Source organism: Megascapheus bottae, chromosome X (assembly GCF_031878675.1).
Source record: "Megascapheus bottae isolate mThoBot1 chromosome X, mThoBot2.hap1, whole genome shotgun sequence".
NCBI lineage: Eukaryota > Metazoa > Chordata > Mammalia > Rodentia > Geomyidae > Megascapheus > Megascapheus bottae.
This window is the reverse complement of record NC_143547.1, coordinates 96,443,676-96,465,420: the sequence shown is the minus strand read 5'-3', so window position 1 is coordinate 96,465,420 and position 21,745 is coordinate 96,443,676. Positions and strand designations below refer to the sequence as shown.

Here is a 21,745-nt window from a genome sequence, read left to right as displayed (position 1 = left end):
CTGCCTGAAGAACTACAAATGCCTTTTCTCAGAAAGTAAGGAGGTTTTTATGGGAAATGGAAAGAGATTACTCCCAGGATTTTGGTTTGGGAACTAAGGATGAGAAGGAAGAACAGAGTCCGTCTCTCAAGAGTTGTAAACTAAGGTACAACCCAAGACAAGGGCGGCTTTTTAGTACTGTTTGATATGAAGTTGAACTGATTTTTTCCAAATTCTTAATACATGTGGCAATGCAGAACATAATATCCTTGCTATGGGATTAAACAGAAGAGAAAGGAAATCACAATTTAAGTGCCAAAGGGAAATAAGGTCATCCTAAAAGGAAGTAAGATTCTCCACCGAAAATCTCATTTACATCACTCAGCTGAGTTGTGACATCTCAGTAAAAGACAAGCCCATGGTGGACTGAATTTTTTTAAACAGAGAAGAAAAAGAATAAGGTAATAATTTTGCTAGTTAATAATTGTAAGAGAAACACAAAAAATTAAATAGGTCTAGGCAACAAAATGCTATTCTACTTGAAAAGCTCAGGGACCATTCATCACTGGGTACTTATCTATTCACCTGTTAGTCTATGAAAAAATAGAGGACCTTATTTTTAATACTCTCAATCAATACATTTCTAGAACACTGTCATCTTCATATTGAAGAAGTACAGTCCCTTTTAAAAAGAAATAATTGCAAGTGACAATAGCAGAGAATGCCTCTGTTTGGAGTACTGGAATGTCTTTATGAATAGTCTCCCCTCTATTCTAAATAGCCTTCCACACCATTCCATATTAAAACAACATGAGGAAATATCTCTCCTCCCAATGTGGTCTGATAACTCCTGTCCAAAACTGCCTGCCTGCCTGTGCCTAGTATAGACTCTATATTATATTAATCTCAACATTTATATCTTTTGGGCAACACTTTCCCTTAGAACTGGAAGAAAGGAGTGTATGTTTGTGTGTTTGTGTGTGTATATTGTATGTGTATGTGTGTGTGTGTTAATCTTTACTAATTGCTAACACTCTGCTTTTTTCTGTAATGTAAAAAAAATTGGAAACTGCTAGAAATAAAGCAGCATCCAAGCGATAAGACTGTCTTAATTACAACAAAGAACTCAAGGATTATTCAAACATAAGCTAAATCTACATACATTTAATGTGGTTTTTTTGTAGTGAAGAATAAAATAACTACACCAAGAAGAACAGAAATACATCTTACATTTTAAGATGGCACCTGTACAAGTTATGGCAAAATAATAAATGTCTATTAAATGCACATTGCTTCTAGGAATACTGCCAGTTATTTTAAGCTTTTCTGGTATGTCTATTATAAAAGTGAAATACTTGAAATGAAAGCTAGAAAAGATACTGAATTCACAGTGCATAACTGAGTAGATCACATTATAGCTCAGAAAAGCACACTTGGCTTTGACCTAGGCTAGATAATATGTAAGAAAGAAGGAAGGAAGCCATTAACCCCAATAACTGAGGTAGTGATGAGAATATTCCCCTTCCTATAGTTGTCTCATTCTCCACTTGAAATACAAAAGAAAAAAATTGTAGCAATTTTTTGCCAGAATTTGTAAAGTTTGATGTCTTCACTCTATTTTTGTTACTGGAAAAATATAAATTTTGTGCCAGGAACTAGCAGCTCATGTCTGTAATCATAGATATACAGGAGGCCTATATCTGAAGATCATAGATTCAAGACAGCCTGGGCAGAAAAGTCCGTGACACTCTTATTCCTGAATAACTACTAAAAAACCAGAAGTAGAAGTGAGGTTTAAGTGTTACAGTACTATCCTTGAGAGAAAAATGCCCAGACACTGAGTACAAGCCCACACACTGGAACAATAACAACAAAATACTTCTTTTAATTATCTCCGTTGGAACAGTTATTTTAAAAAAGAAGGGAACTCAGGAAAACTTGCAGTCTCAAAAGACAAAATAAAACACCAAATGACCAATTAGACTTCTTAGTTGGTACTGTACATTATTCAAAGCCTAAAGACATAGTTCTGAAATTTTATAGTTAGATATAGTTGAAATCTAAGCCCACATGTATAATCCTATCTGCCCAGGAGGCTGAGATCTGCAGAAATAACATCTGAGGCCAGTGCAGGCACACAAACCCACTCTTTTCTCCAATTTAACTGGTAATACAATTCAAATGGTACAGCACCAACCATGAGCAGTTAAGGCTCTGAATTAAAGCCAAAAATATAAACACCTAAATACCTTAAAGTAAATGACTTTTAGTGGAGATGTACAAACATGGTGGAGGTACAAATGAGTTCTAAGTGAGCATTCTCCAAGAAACCAGCTTTAGTGTCCCAGAAAAATCCATAAATAGAGAGTCACGCCAAATAACCAGAAATTGCACAGAGATTTTAGCCAGAGAGAAAAAATTCTGGCAGCTTGCTTAAGAAGACAGATTTGGGGCAGGGAGTTTCGCCTAGTGGTAAGCACCTAGTGGTGTTTGCCTAGCATGCATGAAGACCCGGCTTCAATTCCTTGGTACCACATACATAGAAAAAGTCAGAAATGCTGTTGTGGCTCAAGTGGTAGAGCTCTAGCCTTGAGAAAGCCCAAGGAAAGTGCCCAGGCCCTGAGCTCAAGGCCCAGGACTGGCAAAAACAAACAAGAAGAAGACATATTGAGCACATACCTGGCTATGGCTGTGGTGACCAGACAGATCCTGGATAAAGGCAACAGAGATAGAGTGTGCGTGGCTCTTCACTTACCTGCAGTGTGAACTAGATGACTAGGAGTGGAAATCCACATCCTGCTGGACAGTCTCAGATCCTAGACAATCCGAAAAACCAAGGGAAATCTTGGGTAACCCACAAAATACATCCTCACTCCTCCCCAAAGAACAGCTTATGGAAAATAGCCCTCCCATCGCCTGAGAAGAATGCCATCTTTGACACTGGCATAGACCAGAGCAACTACCAGTTAATTCAACTTGAGAAGCAGCAACTGTGGTGTCTCCAGGCTTTCTGCTTAACTTTAGCTACTTTATTGCAATTCCTCTTTTTTTGCTAGTCCTGGGGCTTGAACTCAGGGTCTGGGCACTGTTCTTGAGCTTTCTCAAGGCTACCCCTCTACCACTTGAGTGACAGCATCATTTCTGGCTTTTTCTTTGTATGTAGTTCCGAGGAATCAAACCCAGGCTTCACCATGCTAGGCAAGAACTCTACTTCTAGCTCACACTCGTGGCCCCAAACTGCCTCCTAAAAATAAGGGGAAGATTAAATTGTTTTGGCTCTCTTTAGTTGAACCTACTTTAAACTGAGCAGATTTTGGTGGCATTATTTTAATCATAAAAACACAAATACGGGGCCGGGAGTTTGGCCTAGTGGTAGAGTGTTTGCCTACCATGCACAAAGACCCGGGTTCGATTCCTTAGTACCACATACATTGAAAAAAAAAGCCAGAAGTGGTGCTGAGGCTCAAGTGGTAGAGCTCTAGCCTTGAGAAAGTCTAAGGACAGTGCTCAGGCCCTGAGCTCAAGCCCAGGACTGGCAAAAAAAAAAAGTGTTGGTTTATGGGCCGGGAGTTTGGCCTAGTGGTAGAGTGCTTGCCTAGCATGCACGAAGACCCGGGTTTGATTCCTCGGTACCACATACATAGCAAAAAGCTGAAAGTAGTGCTGAGGCTCAAGTGGTAGAGTGCTAGCCTTGAGAAAGTCCAAGGACAGTGCTCAAGCCCTGAGCTCAAGCCCAGGACTGGCAAAAAAAAAAAAAAAACACAAATATGAAGCAAAAATTTGTTGTCAACTAAACTGACAAAATTATAGTCAATGTAGTCATTTTTTTATCATTATCACGACTCTTAAAAAAATGTGCAATCTGAATAGGTTGATGTCTATTATTATACAGACTGAAGCTTCATATCCATTTCCCATGCAGTGCACATAAAGATATAGTCTTCACAACACCAATCACACTCTCCTTAAATATTTTATAGACTAATTAAATTGAAAATACCTCAAAAAATCATAATTGCATCATATTAGCTATCATTTATTGGGAACAATTAACGTTTATTTGGTGTTTATCAATTACTAGGTAATAAACTCTTTGCATACTACCTCATTTTAGTTTGGCTGTGACACATGAGTTAAGTACTAGTAGTACTTTGCAACTGAAGAAACTAAGACTTAAAGAAGTTAAATAATCTGCTGAGTGTCCAAAGTAGAATTCAAAGATCGACCTTTTGATCACAAGTAGAGCCCCTTAAGCCATATGTATATGGTGCCTTGTAATTTGCATTTTATACATTTCAAGTATTTCATATTACCCTTCCACTGCTTGTATTTCTTCCATGTGGTTGCCAAAGGTAACATGATGAATTTCCACCAAAGCTGTAACAAGCAAATCACTGGAATCCAAAGATTCACCTGAATCCATTGCTTAGTATTTATTGGCTAAGTGACCTTAGACAAATGTCTTAACTTGACTGAACTTTCTCTCCTTGAATGCTAAGTTTCCTAGTTCATTCTTGCCTTCTCCATATTGTCATTACTACTAAGTTAACAGGAAAGTGTCTTATTACTTCAAAATGTTAGAAACAAAACTGATACTTTCTGAAAGCTTCGCTTGCATGTGTATATATATGCATGTTCTCCAAAAAGAGTGACCACAATTTTTATCACATTTAATCAAATAAGTTTATATTGATGTAGAAAGTAAGGAATGCATTTTTGTCTTTAGGAGACTAGAGAAGATACAAGTTTACCTCATTACAATCATGCTGTCTCCCTAGGGCTTCTATTAAGCATGTCACCATTTCTGCATGCCCACTTTCTCAAGGTTTATCATGATTTTCTCCTCATCTCCATTCCCAAGCTTTAGCCTCTCTGTCATCCTTCATGTGTTCCATATGTATGAAGTTCAAACATGTGATACACATTATGCTACAGGGTAGGGATATAGCAAGGAACAAATAACAATTTAGAGATAAAGCTAGATTATGAGAATGCTGGGGAAAGTCAACTGTGGAGTACTTACAAGAGCCCAGAACTCTGGAATTCATACATAGAATGCAGAAGTACTTCTCTAATCTAGTCACTTTTCTGCCAGTGCACTTAGTTGTCTGTGTACATCTTTTAAAATAACATAATATACTGCTATCCCCATAGTCCCATCTTGAATAATTTTTCTCTTCTCTATTCTTTTTTTAGCACAACCATTTTCATTGCAGCATTATTTACCATAGCTAAGATATAGAACCATCCCAGATATCCCTCAATGGATAAGAGAACAGGGAATATACACTCAATAGAATTCTACTCATCCCTCCCCCATGACTGTTCTTCAGGTGTATGAGTGAACACTCCAATGTGGTTGTCAGCTCTCAGAAGGGAACACTCAGGAATGAGAATAGTGAGGAAGCATGCTTTGAGCTAGAGGGCAATTCTTGAAATAGTACATAGGAACGGGCTCTAAGAGAGTACATCTCTTCGGTCCTTCTGACACTTCTCACCCCATAAGGACAAAGAGACAAAGGAGACTAGAGTAGAAACCCACTAAGAATTATAGTAGGGCAGGAAACCTCCATCTAAGGATCTCAGGACAGTCCATGCTGGAACAACAGATGCAAGTCTGTCAACATACAAGTTGAGATTATTTTGAAATATCCAGTATATTGACTACTAGAGACTAGGCACTATGGCTGTCTAGCAAATGCTAAGGAGACTAAAGACAACATATTTATCTGTATGATAGGAAGTTATATACTTCCTGTATTAATGTTTGGCTGATTACAGGTAGCAACTCATCTAAAAAAGTCATTTGCAGTACTAAAATCAAAATCACTCTGTGCCAGGCACCAGTGGCTCATGCCTGTAATCCTAGCTCCTCAGAAAGCAGAGATCTGAGGATCCTGATTCAGAGTCAGCCTGTACAGAAAACTCCATGAGACAACCATCTCCAATTAAGCAGCAAACAGCTGGAAGAAGAGCTGTGGCTCAAATGGTAGAACACTAGGCTTGAGGAAATAAAAAGCTCTAGGACAGCATCCAGGCCCTGAGTTCAAGACCCAGGACCAACACACACACACACACACACACACACACACACACACACACACACACACTCAAGTTTTGCAGTTAGACAGTGGTAGTATTTGCACAATGCTCTGAATAAATACTACTGAATTGCTTGCTCTAAGTCAGCTAAAATTGTAAATTTCATACTTATTTTACCATGTTAAAGGACATATATTCCTTTGTATAAAATATTGATTTTTCTTATGTATTGAATTTTATATGCCTATCAACTACTTTATATCTTCATTAACACTCACAATACTCTCAAATGAGGCATTTTTATCTCCAATTTAAAGATTAGAAACCCTTGTAGTGAAATGTTTTATTCAAGGCCACAGGACTAGTGGGAACACAAGGATACAAACTCAGATCTGACGGGCTCTCCAGTTGATATTCCTAATTTAAGAAGGCCATGTGGTAGCATCTGAGATATCTGCCAGCGATTCAGAGAGATTTGGAGAGCAGAATTTCTCCTGCATCAGACAATGTGCCTACCTGTGCATTCTTGAACTAAAACAGTGGACTCTAAGGCTCTAGAATCTCTGCCTATATCATGATATAAATACGAGAACATCAATTGCAAGTATATTTAATAATATACATTAAAGTTTTGTTACATAATTTCATTGTACAAAGGGGCTTCATATATATAATATATATCATGCACCAAATTTTTTTCTGTTTCTTTTTTTATTGTGATTAATAGAAGGGTTACATTATATTCACCAGATAGAAGTGCACCAAATTTTATGCTTGAACTTCTAGCAAATCCACTGTATTTTTTTCAATAAACATATGAATTTAATAGGATCAAAATAACCATACATTTAAAATTTCGTTCCTACTGTCCACATAGATCATCTTACAGATACACTCTTAGGAGTGAAAGTACTCTTTTCAGAGACTGCTGAATTAAAAAAAAAGCAAGTCTAGGCCCTATGTGAATAGTAATCGATTTTCTTGAAGAACTATGCTTGATGACTTCTCTGTCACAAGTCATGTGGTCAACCTTCACATATGAAACAAACATAAATCAAATATACTCTCTAATGTCAAGTGCTTCAGCCTAACAGAGTGACCAGTAACTTCCCTAGATAATTCCTATCTGAGACAAACTGAGTTCATTAAATAAAGTGACATTACTCAGGACCAGATTTCAAGCCCACAAACAACCAAAAAAATAACATTGACCAATAAAGTGACACAGAGACAGGCAAATCCAAAAGCTATTTAACAACTTCCTACTAAACAGTTTGAAAACAATGTTATTCCATTTTCAGGTATAAGAATTTTTTCTAAGCACCAAAATGACACGAATGGAAACAACTTAAACATTGAAACAAACATTCCTACAAAAATTATCCGGGGTACTATACAGCATGAAAAGAGCAAATGTAGGTATGTGCAGAAGCATGTAATACACACCTAAAATATACCCCCACATCTGAGGAAACATTATTTACAAGTGATCAGAATAATAAATGAGAGAACTTCATTTTAGGAAATTATGCTTAGAATTAAATACCATTTTTCATCAGAGCTTTTGATCATAAAGTTAAGTCATTTATTTGAGATGGGACTTTTATCTTATGTCCCTGATACAATTCTCTTTGTTAAAGAAATGATTGGGCAATCACTAATGTATTTTAAATAAATGAAGTATACTATGCCTCATTTACCACCTTACCATGGACATAATTTATAAGTGCTTCAAATTTTACTAGATTTAAAAGAAAAAAATCCAAATAAATACTTTCTCTTCCCTGGCTTAAAAATAAACTCCAATATGATTTATGAAATGTTCTTATTTCTGCAAGGTATTGTGATTTCTGAAATAATGAAGTGTAGTACTTCAAAATCACATTTAATTTACTCGGAGGGAAGCAAGCTAATGCTGAGCAAGGTTGCTGGGGAAACAGAAAAGGTTCTTTAGATCACTGTTGTAGCAGAGAAGTAAGCTGATATTTCACAATTTATTCATGGTCATAGCTCTAAACACTTCACTGATTTGTAGCCACATATTCCTAATTTTGCATTAAATATACACATACTCCTTTAATCTCATCTCATTTCTGGTTGCTGACGGAGATTTTCAGAGGGGGAAAAAGAAGTTAAGTTGCTCTTAAATCATAATCCCTGTGTATTTTAAATTATTTTTCTAAAGCACAATTCAAATGGGGGAGGGGCTGTTTGATTTGGACACCAGAAAAGCTCATTTGGGGCAATGGAAGCCCATTTATTATGAAACTTTTAGATAAAATAAAATAAGGGCTCTATGCTTACAATGACTCTAATTATTCAGATAATTCACAAAAGCCCTGATTTATGCTAAATACTTAGCTTTAATTAGCCAGCAGCTACATAAAGGAAGAGGAGGGATCTTAAGATGAGTGTTGGAAAAGGGACATATGTGGCAGGCGCTATTAGTTCCTTTCTCTACATCCATGCCCCTCCCCCTTTCCCTTATTCTGGCAGACCTACCTCCTGCTACGAATGCTGGCTATCCTAGACACCCATTTTTAATCCTCTCTTGCAGCTAAGGGACTATGTGACCATCCCTTATCTAACCAATGGAAGCTGACAGCCAGTGAAACTTGGTTAAGGAAGGCTTTCCTCCATAATTAAAGAAAAAATGTCCTCTTTCCCTTAGATTTGACTTTTTTCTGCATGTGATGTCTGGAGCTGTCACAACCATCTCACAAGTCTGAGGAGAGACTGAGTAATCTGAGTATAAACAGAAAGAAAGCGTGGAAGATAACACAGCCCTGATAGCATTGTTCAGCTACTGAATTAAGTAATCTTCAAACCACTCTAACTCTGGATGTGGGATAATAAAATGTTCTTATTATTTTAGGTACTGTGGTTCAATATGCTGTTACTTGTAGCTAAAATCATCACAAATACGATATTTCTGTCTCTCTATTTTCTGGAGACCCATATTGAGGTTTTTTTTGGGGGGGTCGGTTGTGGGATTGAACTCTGGGCCTAGGTACTCTCCCTGAGCTCTTCAGCTCAAGGCTACCACCCTACCCCTTGAGCCACATTGCCACTTCTAGTTTTCCAGTGGCTAATTGGAGATAAGAGTCTTACAGTCTTTAGTACCCAGGCTAGCTTTGAACCTTCATCCTCAGCCTCCTGAGTATCTAGGATTACAGGTGTGAGCCACAGTGCCCGGCCCCACATTGATTTTTTTCATGAGCTGAGACTATAAATCATTATGGCAAACTTTTAACAAGTAGAACATGCAATGATTTTTTAAAAAAATTTTTATTAAAGAATTTCTTAACATTGATTTTTACATCATATTTCAAATGACATGTTTAACAAACAAGTATTCAAGAAGGGAATCTCTATACTCAATCACTAGCACTTAGATTTTAGAACATAATCAAAATTAGGCTGAGGGTATATATGTCATACATACATAATAATCTATGTAATAAAAATTATGTCTATAGAGTCATAAGTTTTTATGTCTATGTAGTAGTGTTTATATTTCCAGTACCATGTCCATAGCATGGATATGCTATGGGTATGCAACTTTTGAGTCCTCACTCTTGTACTGTTTGGATATTAAGGATACCATGCACCTTTTGTTCCTTTGGTCTTGACTTGTCTCACTCAACATGATTTGCTCTAGATTCATCCACTTCCCTGCAAATGCCATTATTTTATCTTGTCTGTTGGCTATGTAGAATTCCATTGTATGTATATATATATATATATATATATATATCTCGCATTTTCTGTATCCATTCATCTGCAGTAGGGCATCTGGATTGTTTCCATTGCCTGGCTATTGTGAATAGTGCAGAGATAAACATAGCTAAGCAGGTGTCCTTATCATATCTTGGGTTATGATGTTCAGGGTAGATGCCAATGAGTGGTATGGCAGGATCGTAGAGAAGGTCAATTTTCAGTTCTTTAAGAAACCTCCACACTGCTTTCCAGAGTGGCTGAACTAGTTTACAATCCCACCAGCAGTGCAGTAAGGTTCCTTTTTCTCTACAACCCTGCCAGCATCTGTCATTGTGTGAGTTCAAAATCTTGGCCATTCTAGTTGGGGTAAGGTGGTATCTTAGGGTTATTTCTATTTGCATTTCCTTTATGACTATGGATGATGAACATTTTCTCATATGCTTTTCCGCCATTATAATCTCTTCTTTTGATAAGTGTCTCTTTAGTTCCCTTGCCCATTTAGTGATTGGTTTGTTGGGTTTGGGGGGATTAGTTTCTTGAGTTCCCTGTAGATACTGGATATTAAGCATTTGTCAGCTGTATTATTGGTAAATATCTTTTCCTAGTAGGTTGGCTGTCTCTCTACTTTTTTTGCCAGTCCTGGGCTTGAGCTCAGGGACTGATCACTGACTTGGACTTTCTCAAGGCTAGACTCTACCACTTGAGCCTCAGGACCACTTCTGGCTTTATTCTATGTATGTGGTTCCTTGGAATCGAACCCGGGTCTTTGTGCATGCTAGGCAAGCACTCTACCCCTAGGCCAAACTCCTGGCCCTGTCTCTCTACTTTTGTGGCTATGCTTTTATTTGTGCAGAAACTTTTTATTTTTAGGTAGTCCCATTTATCAAGTCTCTCTCCAATCTGTTGTGACCCTGGGATTCTGTTCAGGAATCTTTTGCCTGTGCCTATGAGTTCCAGTGTCTCTCCTACTCTATCAGAACATGCAATGAGTTTAAAGTTGTTGGGGGAATGATCTGTGGCATTTTCCCCCAAACTCCATAGACATTCCCCTTACTTCCACACAGATAATCACGCAGATAATGAGGTTAAACAATCCATGAGAGTAGTAGAGAGGAGAGATTCCATGGCAGACTGAAAGTGAATTATGATCATCAGATCTGGTTCCATGGCCTCATTTTACAGATGAGAAAACTGAGAAACATGAGTACAAGTAAGTTTTTCAAGACATTTAAAGAAGTCCATTACCTAACAAGGTACAAAGTATTAATATTTTTTAGAGGATGGGAAGAGCATATTATACCCAAAGATTGGACAAAACCAGCTGACCTGATACATGCTGAACATGAATTTGTTATTTAATGCTCAGCTGGGAACATCTATATACAGGAAGCAGAAAGCCCTAATGGGCACTTTCTGTTTGCTCATTGAGCTTAAGCCCATATGTACCATTCAAGGCCATCTACATCCCAGCCACTCTAATAATTTTTCTGTGTACCTTTCACCATCCCCTTGCCATTATCCAGCCATTAAACTTCTAGTTCATAATAGTCATAACATCAGAGCTGTAAACTCTTAATTAAAGATTTCTTCACCCACTATACTATTTAAGGATGTGGAGGGCACTATAGTTCAATCTCCAATCATAGATACTAAGGTTTTTTTTTTCATCAAAGTTAGGATGATTTAGGATCTCAGTTATAACATCATAACTAACCTATACATTTGGACTACTATAAATTAACTACCTAAAAATTTGGAATTTAATCACTAATACTGAAATCAAATCATTTGAAGCTTATCAGCCAATCTGTAAACCTATCATTTTTTCTACTCTCTAAACTTAGTATATCTTAGATACGTGTTCTTTGTCCAGCAGTCTTGATGTTTTTTTCCTAAAGACACTTCCCTATCAATTTCCTCTTTCATGTGGTAAATACTGGTGAAAATAACATGAAAACAAGAATTCAAACTAATATAACAACAGATAAGATTTCAAATTAAGAATAGTTAATGAACGGTGCTTAGATGAAGCTTCCTAGTTCCCAGGAACGAAAAAAAAAATGTGTTAAGGGAGAGGATATAAATGGCATTATTCTGATTTTCATCTTAGGTAAGATAAATTTAAATCATACAATTATAAGCAATATGGCTTTCCAGGAAATGTACTATACTAAGGATCATGCAATTGGTTCTAGCTCTGGATTTTGGTTCAATCTCCACTGCTAGATGGTTAATAACCTTAACAGTTTTCCTTCAGCAAAATGAGAAAAAATTACTAAGTTCATTTTTTGTGGGGGGTTGTTGGTTTTAGTGCTTGAACTTAGGGCCTGGGTGCTGTGTTTGAGCTATATTGGCTCAAGGCTTGCACTTTCCCACTTTAAATCACAGCCCCACTTCTGGGTTTTTTTGAATAGTTAATTTGAGAAAAGAGTCTCATGGGGATTTTTCTACCTGGGCTGGCTTTGAACCATGATTCTCAGATCTCAGTAAGTTGATATTTCTCAAAGTGAGCTAAAGAGATGTATTAGGGAAAATGGCTTGTCAGTTCTATTAGAATATTCTAATGCTGCTTCCATTTCTATGCTTCCATTTTTTACAAAAATGTATTCTTAAGACCAAATATTTTGTCTATAAGTGGTACAGTTAATTGTTGAATGGAAACCAACTAGAGTGTTGTAATTATGAGAAGCTACACTAACCTACAAAGATAGATGTGTTAATACAAAAGAGGTGTTCCTGCTAAACAAAGACCCTGTATACAGTTCTGATGTCCTTCATTAACTAGAAGCAATGACTGAGAAAAGTCAATCATAGTACATGGCGTAAGTTCAAAAGGTTCATACCTAGTTTTATAAATATTACCTGAAATACATACATTTTACATCAGTTTTATTATATTTTCCATTATATCCTTATTTGAACACCATGCTAGATACAATTCAAGTTAATACTATGGGTTAATAAGCTTTTTTTCTACCTTTAAAAGGGGGTCTCTAAATTATTCACTTCAGAAAAACTTAGGTGATCTCTCAGTAGCTTTTTGTCTATGACATTTCATGAGTCAAATAGAAGAACTGACTCAGAGATCCTATTTCCAGAATACAACCAAACTGAACTAGACAATTTAGCAATACGCAGTGAGTGAGTGAGTGAGTGCCCCCCCCACGCACATTTTTTAGTATGCCATCCAAATGTGCAATGTAAATGTATGCTTTTACTAAATATTTCACTTAGTGACAACAATCAAAAGTACAAAAAAATTCAGGAAAATAACAGTTTCTTGGCATCTGCTATAATTTCTTCAATGGTTGCCTTAATGTCATTTTTCCGGGCATTGAAAGCATTAGAGGAACAGAGTAAAGGATTTCTCTTCCCAATTCAAAAATCTGTAATACCTTGCCGCAAAGTTTGCTTTTAAAAATAATTAACTGGAAAAAATAGGTAAGACATATTTTTGTTTGTGAATTACTCGGTTTTTCCTGTAAGTTAAAGTGTATCTTGTCGTTTTTTCTCCTCGTTCATCACACACAAGACCCCCAGTCTGCCTACATCCCTAACGAGTAATATTTTTATAATGTTCTTATAAGTGATTGCTTGCAGCATCTTATAGTCTTATCTCAGCTTGTGCAGCTTCTCATTAATATTCTGTACATATGGAAGAGTTTTCTATATCATTGTCTATTAACAAGGAGAATAATCACTCATTCAGTTATCAAGCAGTCAGCAAAGACCTGGCCTTGAGCCCTTAGTGCAAAGAATCATGGGATATCAAGAAGGTTAAATGTGGTTGACATTATGATAGTTATATTTTTTATATTATTAGAGTTCTATAACTAAGTTGATCAAAGATAAGAAAGTATTAAAGTCTTTCAGGGCTAAGAGACATTAGTAACACTTTACCTCATATAGTAACAAAAACCATATTTCAGCTGATACATGTCAATGAGCATACTTTTGTGGCAAACAAGGAAAGGTCATAAGTTTATATATAAATGACATATTATTACAAAATAGTTTTCAAAAGCAAGTGCATCTAATAATATTAAAAAATGGATATGGGACTGGGCATTAGAAGAGAGATATAAAATAGCTAGAAGAGTGATCAGCTATCAGAGAAAGGTTTCAGATGACTCACACCAAACTGCTTGTGTTCATAATTTAGCCATTCACTTCTATATTTACAGAATCTCCAGACAGCTGGTATATAGACAGGCGCTCCCCCTCCCTCTCTCCCTCTCCCCCTCGCCCCTTCCCTGTCCCCCTCCCCCCAATAAAAAGACCTAGTTCTCTGTGTCTTCGTATGCCTTTAAATGGTTTGTATAGGTAGGAAGACACAGACTCAAGAATTACAAAAAAAAAAAAGAGAGAAAGAGAATGAGATTTGGGAACAACTGGCCTTGCAGATGCAGAGAAGTTATATGACAGAGTAAGGAAATCCTGCAAAAGTAAGGGTTCCTTCCACTCTCATTTTTTCTCTTATCTTTAAAACATTTTCTTTAACATGTCAGCAAACTGTTCATCTACAAAGTTGAAATAACTAGCAATTCTGAGGGAAATCTTGAGATCATGTAAATGATAATACTTTAAAAAAATTCACAAGGCTATGCTGGGCATGGGGGTTCACGCCTATAATCCTAGCTTCTCAGGAGGCTGTGATCTGAGGATCCCAGTTCAAAACCAGCCCAGGCACTAAAGAACATGAGACGTTTATCTTCAATTAACCTCTAGAAAACAGGAAGTGGTGCTGAGGCTCAGGAGTAGGGGGATAGCCTTGAGTGATGAGCTCAGGGACAACACCCAGGTCCAGAGTTCAAGCGCCATGACCCACAAAAAACAAATTCACAAGACTAAGTGATGTAAAGGAAAAAGCGCATAGTCAACACGATTACAGAATTAAATTTGGAAGAGGAACAAGTCTGGATATGGAAAGGATTGGCCAGAGGATGCTGAGAAGAAAATGTTGTCCTTCATCTACATTTATATTCAGAACGGGATTTCAATAGTTTGCGTAAAAGTTAAACACTAGAGAAGGTTCTTCCATTAGGAATGAACACTTTTCTCCTGTCTTCTAAATTTGAATGCAATTATTACTTGGTAGAGGAGAGACTACAGAGATTGCTAGATGTCCATGAAACCAAGCTATGTGCACCAAAACCTTTTTGTTTCCCCACACTTAAGCAACATTACCAGCCCTATCTCTCAGTCATATTGTTTCTGGGTCTTTGGATGTTCTCTCTGCAATCCTTCAATGATACCAAAGGGGAGAACAGTATTATGTCTCAGGTAGAACATCCAGCATTAAATATATAGAAAGTATAAGACAGGGTAGGAAAATTCCTGAGGCTCAGGTCTGAGTACATTTTCAACAAAATGGCCTAATTCCACAAAGTTGACCTATGACAAGAAGATTCAGTAGACCTATTCCATATCTATCTCAAAAGCAATTAACTTTTATGAACAAACTCGCCTTTTATCCACAGAAAACACCTCCAACTGTGAGAATGTAAACACCATAAAACATCTTTAAGTAAAAGATCTGAAGCAAAAAAATAAAGTAAAAGCAGCCAGCCATAGGTTATATGCACGCACATATTATATGCATGCAGAAGACACCAGAAAGGACACTGGAGAAGACATCTGTGGGCCGGGAATTTGGCCTAGTGGTAGAGTGCTTGCCTAGCATGCACAAAGATGCGGGTTCGATTCCTTGGTACCACATGCATAGAAAAAAACCGGAAGTGGTGCTGAGGCTCAAGTGCTAGAGTGCTAGCCTTGAGAAAGCCAAAAGACTGTGTTCAGGCCCAGAGCTCAAGCTCAGGACTGGAAAAAAAAGACATCTGTGAAAATACCAGTGACCAGATGTAGTCAATTAATGAAAAAATGCATTCCATGGTACTCAGAAAAACTTTCAGTGCACTAATGGAGATTTGATTTTAAGCACCAACTAGAGTAGAGAAAGATGTTGTGATCTCTACTGGCAAGGGGATCTTCAAATAGCTTATCTCCTCTCACAGAGATATATCCATCACTTGGGCATATTCCAATCAATTATTACTTTGGATGGCAGGAAGGTCATGTTATCAGAAAGTCATGGAATGACTGCAAGTGTAGCCTGGTGGTAGACTGTCTAGCGTGCATGAAGCCCTAGATTCTATCCCTTAAGCTACAGACTTAGAAAGGAAAACATAGTGTACATAAATGTACAAAGAGTGACACAGACTCATAGAAAGAACATGCGAAAAGAGAAAATGAGACTCAAAGACATAAAGCACCAGGAATATGTGGCTTGCTCCTCCTAGATCATACATTCTTTCACTAAGGAATCTTAGGAAATGACTGTCTTATGTCCTTTCTCTGGGTGTAATCCTTTAAAAAGATGGCCAAGGGTGATGTGAGTCGTTGGGAGCCAAGTGCAGGGTCAGGCTGGCCCATGAATCTGCATCACTGAGTAAGATAACCACACAAAGAAATGAGCTGTCTTGTGTGAACGCCATGCCTAACTTTGAGCTATATCGTCGGTATTGTGAATCACTTTCTGCTGACTATTGTGTATGAATGTGTTATTTCTTTATCATTCTCTGCTGAGACCTATAGTGAGAGTAAACATGTGGACCTCCTCTGCTCTGCCCATCATTGTGCTGATAGGCTTCTGCACCCTATATTAGCTGAATGTACTTCCTCAATAAATAAGCTCCTGCCTTGTCAGGTCTCCCTGATGCATTATTGTCCTCCAGCAAGGGAGGACTGGGTGCGGGCCCTCTCCTTTCTCAGCTCATTCTGGTCAAGACGTGTTTTCTCTATCCCTCCTGCAGGTCAGGAGGGACCGAGGACTAAAAATCCCGACAAGAGTAACTTAGAAATCTGGATAATTTCTTTCTTTTCTTTTTTCTGGATCTACTTTTTCCCAAATATATGTGGAAGTAACATATTTCATAAATGTATACTGGAAATATAAACATTACCAAAACTTAATATCAATGAATAAAACAACAAAATTAAAATATATAAATGATTTCAAGTGGGACGCTGGTGACTCACACCTGTATACTAGCTACTTAGAAGCACAGATCTGAGAATCATGAATCGAAGCCAGTCCAGGCAGAAAAGTCTATGAGACCCTTATGTCCAATTAACCACCAGAAAGTTAAGACAGGAGTTACAGTTCAAGTAGGACAGCACTAAATGCTGAAAGACAGAGTCCAGGCCTTGAGTTCAAGCCCCAGGACCAGTACACAATAAAATGATTTCAACAGATACATTGACAAAAAGGACATTCAAAGGAACAAATAGTCACACATGAATAGATGTGTAACCTACTATATTAGGAAAATGCAATTTAAAACTACAATGAGATGTCATAACTATTCTATTCGAATGATTGCAGGTGAGAAACTGAACATGTCAAATACTAGTACGGAATCTTCATACATTTCTAGTGAATATTTGAAATGATACAAATAGTTTGGAAAATAGTTGATGGGCTTGCCTAGCATGAACAACGCCCTGGGTTTAATTCCTCAGTACCACATACTCAGAAAAAAGCCTGTGGCTCAAGTGGCAGAGCTCAAGCCTTGAGCAAAAGTATCCAAGGACAGTGTCCAGGCCCTAAGTTCAAGCCCCAGTACTGACAAAAATAAATAAATAAATAATAAACAAATAAATAAATAAATAAATGAAAGAAAGTAGTTGAGAATTTTTGGCAGTATGGGATTTGAATGCAGGGTCTGGTATTTGCTAGGCTGGTACTCTACCATTTGAGTCATGTTTCTTGCCCTGATTTTTGCCGAGCAATTTTAGGATAAAGTCTCACTTACTACTTGATCTCTGACTACTTAGGTATTCCTATCACGAGGATTTGCTACCGCATCCATCCTCCCTGTCTGAAAATATGAGTCTTTATGGACTTTTCTGCTCATGTTGGCCTTGAACCTTTGTTTTACAAATTTGAATTTCCCCTGTAGCTTGGGATGGCAGGCATGTTAGCACATCCAACTACTGAATACTTTATCTATCAATTCTCTTCCAAAGCATATATTACAAAAATGCTTGCATACAGGGACTGCGAAGGGCGGTGTAGCAACATGGCGGCGTCAGGAGCTGGTGAGCCACTGGATGCAAAAAATGAAAAGGCCCCGTTCGCTCAGCGCATCGACCCGACTCGGGAGAAGTTAACTCCAGCACAACTTCATTTCATGCGGCAGGTGCAACTTGCCCAGTGGCAGAACATCGTGACCGGGCTTGGCATCGGGGCCCTGGTGTTGCCTATTTATGGTTACACCTTCTACTCAGTATCCCAAGAGCATTTCTTAGATGAACTGGAAGATGAAGCCAAAGCTGCCCGAGCTCGAGCTCATGCAAAGGCATCAGGACCCTGAACTGTGTGATCATTGCTTATCTTCCACCTGCCGGAGCCCCTCACATGATGGATGACACCCCGTGACCCTGTACAAAATTGTACATTGGGCCCACTTCCTAACTTTGCAACGTAATTGAACTCAAGAAGCCAGAGACTGCAATGTTGGCCACTATCAACAGACCATTTCTAGTTTCACACACACTGTACTGTTAGTCCTCTCCTTGTTTGAGAGGTATGCAACCTTGGCTCTTCTGTAACTTTCTGCCTTTGTGATTTACTCCATTTTCCTCCCAGGGGCCCTACTGTAATGACAGTGGGTGTGGCAGCTTTGGGGCAGTGGTTGGAGTTTAAAGTGGGAAAGACAGGGTCAAGTTAAGAATAATAAACTGAGTCATATCTCAAAAAATGCTTGCATACATGTACAATGTTATATCAATAATTGTAGCTCCTTCACCATCATATTTTAAAACCCTGTTCTCTCTATCATCATCTTTCTATAACATTCATTTCTGTATACTACTTTTCCATTCTTCAATTTTCCCCACCCCCACTTCCCAGATCTGCTTCATATCCTTGTGATGATTTCATAAATTTCTCTACATATTTAACACATTGTGCCATGATATGCCTGGTACAGCAGTTGAATTAAAGTTTGTTGAATGAATAGATGAAGGAATTCCCTTAGGTTGCTGTGAAAAGTATATACCGACAGAAGTGTCTGTAGTGTCTATTTTCAAATATGACCAAAACCTCATATCAGAATGTTGTCTAAAAGCTAATATCAAATTCTAATTAATCTCTTCATCAATTATGTAGGTGCCAAACATGTATACTTTTCTGGAATTCTCTACAATATGTGCTAGATGTACATGGAAAGCTAAAGAAAGAATTATCTACCAATTACTTTTATGTCTTACATTAGTCACATAAATATTTTATACTATAGCAATATTTTAGAGGACCAGATTCATGATAAACATGATGAATTTCATTGACCAGTATGAATAAATTATGATAAATAGTGGGATATGAAAATAAATAGGCACATGCTAACATGTTATTGAAGTACAATTCTCTGAACAGTTTATATATAATCTTTTCCATCCACACAGGGAAAATGGAGAATGAGCTGATTAATTGTTTTCTTTTAGCGCCAGTCTTGGGGCTTGAATTTAAGGCCTAGGCACGGTCCCTGAACTTTTTTCCCTCCAGTTTCATGCTCTATTACTTACACTATGGCTCTGGCTGTTTTAGTGGTTAATTGAAGATAAGAGTCTTACCGTCTTCTCTCCCTGGACTGACTTTGGTTTTTTTTTTGTATTTAGAGGCAAATATATTTCCCCATATGCTATTTGATTCTAAATGAGTATGTTGTGGTTTACTAGTTTTTAAATGGAAGTGAGTAACAACACTTGTAATATGAATCATGACAAAAATAATATTTATATATTTTACTTACCAGCTACTCTTTAATTAACTATGCTCTATATGCCAGCCATACTTTTAAATGTTTCCCAAGAAATGACAGAAAAAAGTTTACATAACTCTTTGAATATTTTTGTTTATAAATGAAGTAACAGCGCCAGTGTCACCAAAATATTGACTGTAATTGAAATTACATGGTATCCCACTGAAATTTAAAACAACCATATGTACTTGAACAAACAAATAAATATCATCCAAACAATAAAAATCTACTTTTTTAAATTGTTGGTATTATATATAGAGGAGTTACTGTTACATTCATCAGGTAGTAGATGCATTGCTTCTCACACATTGATACCCCTTCTCATGTTTATGACGAAATCTAGTAAGAGGAGATGCTGGTGCTACTACACTCTTCCTGGGAATGTAAACTGGTTCAACCACTCTGGAAAGCAATATGGTGATTCCCCAAAAGAATAAAGATAGATCTCCGATATAACCCAGAATTCCACTCCTTGTATTTACCCAAATGTCCAGAAACAGGACATACTAAAGCCACTAGCACAATGATGTTCATTGCAGCATTATTTTCCATAGCGAGAATATGGAACCAACCCAGATGCCCCTCAGTAGATGATTGCAACAAGATGTGATACTTATACACAATGGAATTCTATGCTGCTGTCAGAAAGAAAGACAACGCCCCGTTTGTAAGGAAATGGAAAGACTAGGAAAAACTCATATTAAGTGAAGTAAGCCAGACCCAAAGAAACATAGGTTTAATGATTTCCCTCATTTGTAATAATTAGTACACATCTAGGAATCTCCTAGCAGAGGACTATAGTAGCTCAAAACCTAGGTACATAGGTCATATAGGATGAGAATAAATGAAAGAATCTCTAGGACATGGAAACAAGAGCTTTATCCCATGTGATTGTTGTTCTTAATGCACTATGTTATTTCTCTATTGTTTTTCTGCCCTTATGATTAATCTCATATTGTTACTGTATCTGACTTAGTTAACTGGTATATTGTATTCACATTTATTTGTTTATTTGAAATAGTAAAGGGAAGAGGGGGAACAAGATGATTGGGAAGGGATGCAGGAGAGATATGGGGACAAAAACCTGGACTGTGAACTGCAATCCTCAGATCTCAGTCTCTTGCGTAAATAGGATTAAATGATAAAACTACTGGCACCTGACTCATATTTTAAGGGAAGCTCTAAGAGGATGGTGACATTAACTCAACCAAGATACATTGCATAAATCATTTTATTCCATGAGATAGAATTTAAAATAATATCATCATCATCATCATCATCATCATCATCATCATATCAATCATGCTTAGGACAAATTTTCTGAAACTCCATTGTCATACTATAGTTATAACTTTCATCACTTTCTTTTTGAGGATTTTTTTTAAAAAATGTAAAGGTGATTTCCAGAGGGCTTACAGCTACATAAGTAAGGTAATGAGTACATTTCTTATTGAACAGTGCCACCTCCTCAGATCTCAGCCTTCTGAGTAGCTAGGATTACAAGTGTGAACAACCATGCCTGGCTTTATTTACAAGTTTTTATCCTTAGTGTCTCTTAATTCTTCTCCATGCATTTGCTTTTCAGTTGATTTCAATTCAGGCTTTTGTCTGACCAGTCCATTGAAACTACTTTTTCCCCAAACCACTCTTAGCATCCAAATTGCAAGAGACACTGCAAGATGGAGAGATGTTCCTCATGAAAATATATGTAAGTACCATTACCGAAACATTGTAAAAAAATACAAAGTTTTATTGGTGTCAGTAGTTCATGAAAATAATCTTATCTAATTAGGAGATTGAGATTTATAGGAGCATGGTTTGAACCTAACCTGGCAGAAAAGTCCATGATATTCCACCTGCAAAACACATGGCTGAAGATGTGGTTCAAGAAATACAGTGCTAGCCAAGCAAACAAGCCAAGAAAGCAGTAAACCCTGAGTTCAAACCCCATGACCAAAGAGGAAACATTTCATTGGAACACAGCAGTGCATCTTTGATGGCGTATAAGCTACAGCTGTCTTCCTACTGCAAAAACAAATAAGAACTAGGAAAATTGAGGGGAAGCTGAGGCCGAGAGGGATGAGGGAGAATGTTGAAAGGGGGTGATCCAGATCAAGATGCATATTTATAAACTGACATGTTGAGTTGTAACTTCTTTGTTAAACTACTTAAAAACAAAA

General features: G+C 37.4%; 1 pseudogene; it reads left to right on the top strand.

Moving 5' to 3' along the window:
- The first annotated feature begins 17,809 nt into the window (after nt 1-17,809).
- On the top strand, nt 17,810-18,116 carry LOC150041624 (cytochrome c oxidase assembly factor 3 homolog, mitochondrial pseudogene; annotated as a pseudogene).
- Nucleotides 18,117-21,745: the final 3,629 nt, after the last annotated feature.